The sequence below is a fragment of the Eschscholzia californica genome, unplaced genomic scaffold, assembly GCF_041429995.1.
Source record: "Eschscholzia californica isolate CP2 unplaced genomic scaffold, dmEscCali1.0.p SCAF_2, whole genome shotgun sequence".
Lineage (NCBI taxonomy): Eukaryota > Viridiplantae > Streptophyta > Magnoliopsida > Ranunculales > Papaveraceae > Eschscholzia > Eschscholzia californica.
In genome coordinates this window covers 15,227,776-15,236,017 of record NW_028238309.1, presented here as the reverse complement: position 1 = coordinate 15,236,017, position 8,242 = coordinate 15,227,776, and the positions used below count along the sequence as shown (strand labels likewise).

Below are 8,242 nucleotides of genomic sequence, written 5' to 3'. Positions count from 1 at the left end.
ACTCAAATCTTAGAGATATCTTATGTAATTCTAACGAATCCATTTGTAATTTTTTTTCTTATCACATTGAAAATCATCGCGTTGTTGTTCTCTAAGGGGTAGGTCTCACAAACCAAACCGCGCAACTCTATTTTTTTTAACGATTTGAATTAATATATTAATGAAACAAGATAAAGCAAGCAAACAAAAACAATGGCCAAGAACGAGAAAACACACTAAACGTGGGAACGGGTCGGACTCTCCCCCGTACAGCCCGCGCCGGTGGGCACCAAAAACAACACAAGCCAACCTCACCCGACCGAGGAAGGCACCTACAGGACAGACCTCAAAACCCCACCGGGGCATCAACTAACAAAACAAAAAACTGCTACCACTACTCACAACCCACGCCTCCTACCGGGGGACCTTAACAACCAACCACTCAACCCCCTCCCGACCAGCCGAAAATCCTGACTCAACCATCAAAACGACCACCCAAAGTACCACATCATACTATTCTTGCTGGCTCAACACAAGTATCCACGTCGACCCTTCCACTGTTCCCCTTTACTGCTAACGCTATGGGTGAGCAACAATCGGTTTTTTTCAGTTTTGGCTCGAGCCGAAGCCGAACCAATAAATGGCGGTTTGACTAAATCATCGGCCGAAGTCGAGCCGATCATTCGGCCGACCTACATGGTTCGACTCGGTTTGGTTCGGTTGATCGGTTTAACCGAGCACAATATAGAGAAAATGGTAAACTAATGTTATTCAGATCATTGCATATATCGAAAACTTACCTAAAAAACTTTTCAATCAAGTTGAACAGGTTATGGTTGATAAAGTCGACAACAACTAAGAAGGTGGACAGACAGTAGTATGGAAGAGTTGATTAGGGGTATTCTATTTTTTCCTTTGTTATTTAATACTCTCTAACTTTACAAAAATATTATTTCATTTTTCTTTAGGGTTTGATCGGTTCGGTTTGGGTGGTTTCTAGAAACTCAAATCGAAGCCAAACCAGACAGAATTAGGTTTGATCGGTTTTTCGGCTGAACCGAGTCGAACGGTGATCGGTTCGGCCCAAAAATCGATCGGTGCGGTTCAACTTGGTTTGGTTCGGCTAATTGGTTCGGTTTTTGCTCACCCCTAGCTGACGCGGTGTAATCTGACGACAACCGAAATATTTCGGTATGACTTCGGGCTAGACTCGGTCACGCAAGGCTTACACTGGGACGTTAAGTAGTGAACGATCCCATGCATCCGAGAGCATTCTACAACAAGGCACTCGAGTGAGTCCCCACGATCCGACGAATCTGACTATGACACGAGTGCCGGAAGTCCATCTGACAGACAGTTCTCTTTCGTTCAAACCAACCGGAAAGCACCATCATCGACTTCACTATAACCAGAAAATGGAAAAGAAGGAAAGAATCGAGAGAAGATGATTCGAAATCAAAACTAGAAATCTAGAGAGAGAGAAGCCGAGAGATGGGTGATTTAAACAGAAAGGAAAATCATAGAGAGGGGGATTGGTTTCGGTTATAAACCGAGAGAGTTGTTCGGATTTGGAGAGAGAGATTGAGGGGATTCGATCTTAGCTTCTCTCTATAAACAGAGAGGAGAAGCAGTAAGAGGTGGATCACGGTTTTAAAGAAGAAAGTTAGAGAGAGAGAGTGGAAAAAAGAGAACAGAGAGAGAAGTTTTAACTCTCGGTTTTAGATAGTAGAAACAGTAGAGAGAAGTTTTTGATGTTTTGATTTGTTCTTTCTTATTGTATTATCTTTATTTGTGAGAGATAGATAGATTACAGAGAGAGGAGAGATTGTAGACAGAGAATCGAGTTTGAAAATTGGTTAATCTCTTCATCATTTGTTTTTGATTTTTTTGTTATCTGTTTTCTTGGTAAGAGAGAGATAGATTACATTAATAAAAAGAGATTACATAGAGTTCTAGTAGAAAGAGAGAGAGAAACAGAAAGGTAGAGAGAGAAAGAGAGTTAAGGAAGGTGAGAAAATAATTTTCTCAGAGAGGAAAATATTTCCGGGAAGACGAGAAAATCGTTTTCCCTAGGGGTGCGTTTGGCAGAATTCTCTGAAAATCAGAAGGAAATCACTTCCTTAGGCTCTGTTTGGTGGGAAAATCGCAGAAAAGTTAAGTTTCGTTCTTCTTTTTCTTATACTAATTCAAATATTTATCGTTTCTAGCATGAGTAGCTAAATCTTTTCTATCTAGGGTTTTAGATGAAGTCATAATAATAATTTTCTCGATAAATTTATTAAAGTTTTTACTATTTTAACGATAAAATCTTCCGGGTTTTTAGACCGTTCATGGACTAAAACCTGAGTTACATAAAGAACTCTCCAATTAGATCAAAATTAAATTGTCGTTAGAATTGTTAGGAAGACGGATTCGAAAACCCTAGGTTCCCTTTTTCTGAATACCGACTTATTTCTTTATTTATTTTTGAGTTTTATATTTTATTTTTATTTTACCTCCATCAAACCATTTTTAAATCTCTATAGTTTTAAGGTTAGAATTTAGTTTAACTTAGTCTCTGAGGAACGAACCGGTCTTACCGGAACTATTACTTGACGCCCGTATACTTGCGGGTGGAGACCTTTTAGGGTAACCTTTTAGGCCCATCAATTATCTTCTTTGCTGGAATCTTAAATCATACTATTTTTTTTTTCTTGAAGTTTGCATTATTCAAAGGAGAAAACAACATTAATACTGAAATCCAAATAATCTAAATCAAAAAACAAAAATCCTTCATAAACCAAAAAAAACCATTAATCTCGTTTGATAACTCTTTGAATATCCTAGCCAACAAATTCACCAAAAATAGATAAAAGTTTGTACCAAGAGGTTCTTTCCTTGTTTTTCATACATTTTTGGACTTATCAACGTTCGACATTACTGAAATCTTCAATCCTACCACGTTTTTCTTAGAATCTGCAAACTTTAAAAGAAATAATAAGAATGTTATTGTAATCGAATATATTTTAGATCAAAAAGCAAAACTTCAATTAAAAACCTGAAAGGGTGATTTAGGGTTTCATAAAAACACAAATAACATAAAAACCTTCCATAAACACCAAAAAACCTATGAATCTCCCAACTAACACAACCACCAGAAAATGATAAAAACCAGAGAGAAGAAAAGAGAGGGTTCAGGGCTTTCAATTGCTTGGACTATGGGAGAAATTAAGTTTTGGACAAATAGTAATTTGTAAAATGAAGTTTTCGGTCTGATAAAAGTGAGAGGGAGGGTGATGGGCTGAATGAGGGAAATTGAGTAAGAGAGTTTTAGAGAAAAACAAATGATTTTGAAACAATTTTGATACAGTCTGATAAAAGAAGCAGGTAGAAAAGTTTGAGCGCGCAAAAGAAAGATAATGTGAAATGAGAGTTTGGTTTGATGAAAAAGAAAAACTCGGCATTTTTTTAACTTGAGGGTAGGTTAGATATTAAAATGAAAGAATGGATTAGGAAGTAAATTACTCTTAAATAACTTAAATTATCTCGGCATTTTTTATCTATTGATATTGGGGGCCGACCCGCCATCAGTCGAAAACTTAACTCCTCTTGTAAGTTTGTTTTTCGAGTCTGCTCACCCTAAATATATACCGCGCCCCTTACCTACTAATATAGGTTTTGTAAACTAAAATCTAATTAGAAATTTTTTTTTTATGAGAGAAAATATAATTAGAAATGATTGACGATTAAGTATTTCAATGGTATTAATTAGTGGGTTATTTCCCTAATAGCCCTCAATTTTGTGACAGATTTCCTGCCTAACCCCTTACTTTATCGAGAATACCCAGATGACCCCTTTTTTCAGATTCCGTTATAACACCGTTAGCCAATGATCATCTCTCTCTCATCCAACTCATCGCTCTCTCTCCCACCTCATCTTTTTCAATTTTCCGGGCGGCGACTTTCAAACATTATTTTTTTTTAACTCTCCTCTCTCTCTCTCTCTAAAAAAATGTTTTTTTAAGAGAGAGAAGAGTTTAAAAAAGTTATTATATATTTTTTTAATGTTTGAAGGTCGCCGGCTGAAAAATTTGCTGGCCGGCGACCTGCGCCAGTGAAGATGATGAGGTGACAGAAAGAGGCAATGAGTTGGATGAGAGAGAGGTGATGACTAGTTAATGGTGTTAAACGGAATTTGAAAAAATGGGTTATCTGAGTATTTTTGATAAAATAGGGGGCTAAGCAGGAAACCAGTCACAAAATTGAGAGCTATTTGGGAAATCTACTCAGATTTATGTGAAGATTGGCCAACTTCGCTTTTGGTGCCTGGGTGATTCTAAAAGGTGGATCCTAAAAGTGTTGTGAGCTCCCCTTTTATTCACATTCTCTTTCTACATTTGGGAAGGGCGTCTTCAAAATTCTCCTTGCCGTATTTGCCAATGGATCCAAAAAGCTCAGTGAAACATATTATGGTAATTAAATTAGGTTATCTAGGGGCACGACTGCACATTATTATTATTATTATTATTTCTATATAGTAAAACATATTATATGATTTATGCGAGTGCATAAAATCCTTTGTAAACAGACAACTATGATAATACCTAAAGAAATTATGTTAAATGCAAAAATGATGAAGTCAAAGTTGATTAAGTAGTAATGTATGTCTCTCTGAGAGACTAGGATTCCAACCATACCCATACTTAAATAAAGTAAACAAAGATGCAACTCTGTTGCCTGGAATTTGGACTGCTATTCAATCTATACTAACTGAAAGTATAAGTTGATATGATGGTTAATGGTTAAACAAGACCGTTTTCCGGATATACATTAGTGTAGAAAATACTGCATTTTTCCCGGTAAGTGTCAGCATATATAATTACGTGACGAAGTGGGTTCCCTTCCCTAAAATGCAATGTATTTTGAGAGTCAATTGGATTGTTAGGGCTGTCGAAGAACAAAGTATAAGTCACTCGAAGCTCCTTCAGGCGGCCTGTTTCTGCTCAAGACCAGTCTAACTTTTGGCAATCAAATTTTACATGCTACGGTGCCTATAGCCATTTTCATTGTACAACTCCTACTGAATTTTTTTACTGTGGCTGTTATTTTTTCATTCCGAGTAAAGCTTTAAACTTGACCAGTTAAGGTATTCCAATTGGATAGGTTATAGGCACCATCAGTGGTGGATCTAGACTTCCTTCTTAGGGGAGTCTAAAAAAATAACAATGAAAATGTAGAAAGTTACAACCAAAACCAAATAACTAAAAGACGTACAAAAATCCAAAGAAAATATTATAAAAACATATAATTGTTAGGGAAAATGACTATTTAGGTTCAAAAAAATATCAAAATAACCAAAAAAGCCTATATATTTTTCTATTAGGTAGAAGATACCTAAATATTATGTGTAATAATAAGTAAAGCTTGAAATAATATTGATAATTATCAATAAGGTCATTTTCTTTTCTTTTCATTCCCAAAATAACCTTACCCACTAAAACTCATACTTTTTTTTTTTGATGAACAAAAAACTCATACTCTCAGAAAACAAATTTTAAGGGTTTTTCCTTCTTCATCTTCTTCTCGATTCTCCTTATCTGATGGACTCACCGCCTCCTCCATAACCACCTCGCCGCTCTCCACCACAACCATCTCTTCCACCACCACAATTAAATCTGCAGCCTCCTAGTAAGTAAAGTGACATTTTATGTGCTTTCAAGGTTTCGAACTTGGAAAGACGAGCTAAGAGTTAGCGACAATAAATCAGGAGTTATTAAATGTTTGATTTAGTATCAACAACAAGAGATGGTGATTTAGTTGAAGAAAAGATGCTTTTAGAGTTCAATCCTGGTAGTACTCAACTTTTGGAGGTCTCAATCCTCGTCTTCATTTTGCACCTGCCAGAGACCATAAAGAAGTATTTTATTACTTCTTATATTTCATTACCATTGTTTTTCTTTGTTTCAGATCTCTCTTTCCTCTCTCTAAATTAGTTCATTATTGATTAGGTTGTGGATTTGCTGTTGGAAAATGGTGCACATGAACTCAAGAAACTGTTGTGGTCAGGTTAGGGAACTTTGATCCTTCCCTAATTAGTTTGATTTGAAACTGATACATTTGGGTAATCAAAATTTGAGAAATGGGTGTTATCTTTTGTGGGTAAGACCATTGCTTTCAAAGTGTTTGAAGAAATTACTAAGTGGGTTTTGTTTTCTTTTTCTTATTTCTTCTGTTTTGGACAACATGCCTGCAGATATGGGACTGAAAAGTTGTTCAAACACCTTCGCTTTCCAGAAGTAATGTGAGTTTCTTTCTATTTTGTTTCTTAGTATTGTATTTTTTTTCCTTTCCTAAGACACTTACTTGTATGCTATTTGAGTGCCTGTGAATTTATATTTCATTACTCTCAAATGGGCTTTCAGGTTACTCGAGCGGACTATCTTAGTGGTCGGACTGCTCTTCATTTTGCAGTTGTTAATGGACATGTTAGATGTATTAGACTAGTAGTAGCTGATTTTGTCCCGAATGTTTCACATCAAGTTATTAGTTCTCATTCTAAAGATGATGGAGGGCAAGAGTCTACTTCATCAAGCAACAAATTCGATCAACACTATGTGGTTTTACTTCAGCAATTTTGAAATAATTTTCTCCTGTTCACATGAAAATCTGAAGTTCATTATAAATCATTGCTTAGTATGAGTAGATATTGATGTTCAATGAGTAAATTTTATAGGATTGTTGGGTAGTATTTACTTGAAAGGAAAACTATTGATGTTTACTTTTCAGAATGCCAGAGGTTGACTCGATGTGGAGTTCGGGAGGAGCAACTTGATAGTCTCCAGCTTGTTTTAGTTGACTTTGTGCAAGAAAATAGAGGTTAGCTAGGAGATTTTTTTAGCCATTTGACCTTCTTAAGAGGATATAATCGAGTCTTTAGTGGAGCACCAAGCAGAGGTTGTAGAAGATTCGAGCAGTCCAAACTTAAAAGATCATTTTCGTGAAAGTACTCTGTGGATGCTTGGTTGATGTTTGAGAATGAACCATCAGTATCCTTAAAAAAATTAGTTGAGGTTAGTGTTGGTCGACGTGGTGTATGTGGGGTTGTTTGGAGACAAAATGACATTGCATATCGATGCAAAACTTGTAAACATGACTCGACTTATAATGTGTACCATGTTTCCAGTATGGAAACCACAAAGACTGCGACCTATTCCCTTGGTGGGTGTTGTGATTGTGGAGATGAAACTTCTTGGAAGCGTGAGGGCTTCTGTTCGAAGCATAAAGGTACTGAGAAGATCCAACCTTTACTAGAAGAGATTGCGTTAAAGTCAAATCCACTGCTAATGTTTGGTCATAGGAACAACAGAATTAGAAGAAAAATTCACAGCAGCTGTAGCTGCTAAATGGGGTATTCTTGGATGGCTCTATAATGCTCATTTGTTTTCAAATGCCAAAGAGTACTTCATGAGGATCAATTTGGGGATTTCTTTTGCAATGTACATCATGAGGGCTTATTGGTGTTTTGATTTTCTCAAGACTTTTGTGGTGTTTATTTTTTTTTGGGCAATTTCTTTTGCAATCTATATTTTGCAAACGCAGTTTGCAGTTTACATTATGCAAACACGTGTTTGCAGATCAGATTGTTGCAAACACGTTTGCAGAACAGATTGGTGCAAACACGTTTGCATAACATATTGGTGCAAACACGTTTGCATAACATATTTTTGCAAACACGTTTGCATAACAGATTGGTGCAAACACGTTTGCATAACAGATTTTTGCAAACACGTTTGCATAACAGATTGGTGCAAACGTAAAGGAAAAAACACCGTTTTTTTTTCTGGTTTTTTTTTTGAAAAAAAAGTATTGAAAGTGGATCTTGTTAGAAAGCTAGTGAAAAATCATTTTTAAATATAGAATTTTTATAGAAATCCGACATCTCAAACAAAAGTTATATCGATTTAAAATTAAAAGAAAAATAAAAGAATTTAGTTACACAAAATGACAAAAAGGGGTATTTTAGTATTTGCATATTTTTTTGACCTGAATAATAATTTCCAAATGTTTTGTGTTTTTTTACTCATTTTCAATATTATTTTGACCTTTCTAGAAATTACCTCTAATTGTTAATAGTGTTTTCTTGATGGCTAATGACCTACGTATGATTTTCCGTTAGTCTTTTTAAGCACTATAATTTATATAAATCTTAAAATTTACAGGAATAACAAATAAAAAATGGGTTATTTCCCTAATGGCCCCCAACTTTGTGACCAGCTTCCCGCCT

General features: G+C 35.7%; 1 long non-coding RNA gene across 1 annotated transcript; it reads left to right on the top strand.

The window, feature by feature from the left end:
- Positions 1 to 5,536: 5,536 nt before the first annotated feature.
- LOC147556468 (uncharacterized) lies at positions 5,537 to 6,706 on the top strand. The gene is made up of 3 exons (XR_015235072.1): positions 5,537 to 5,875; positions 5,967 to 6,259; positions 6,381 to 6,706. It is a non-coding gene; the product is annotated as an uncharacterized LOC147556468 (long non-coding RNA).
- The last annotated feature ends 1,536 nt before the right edge of the window (positions 6,707 to 8,242 follow it).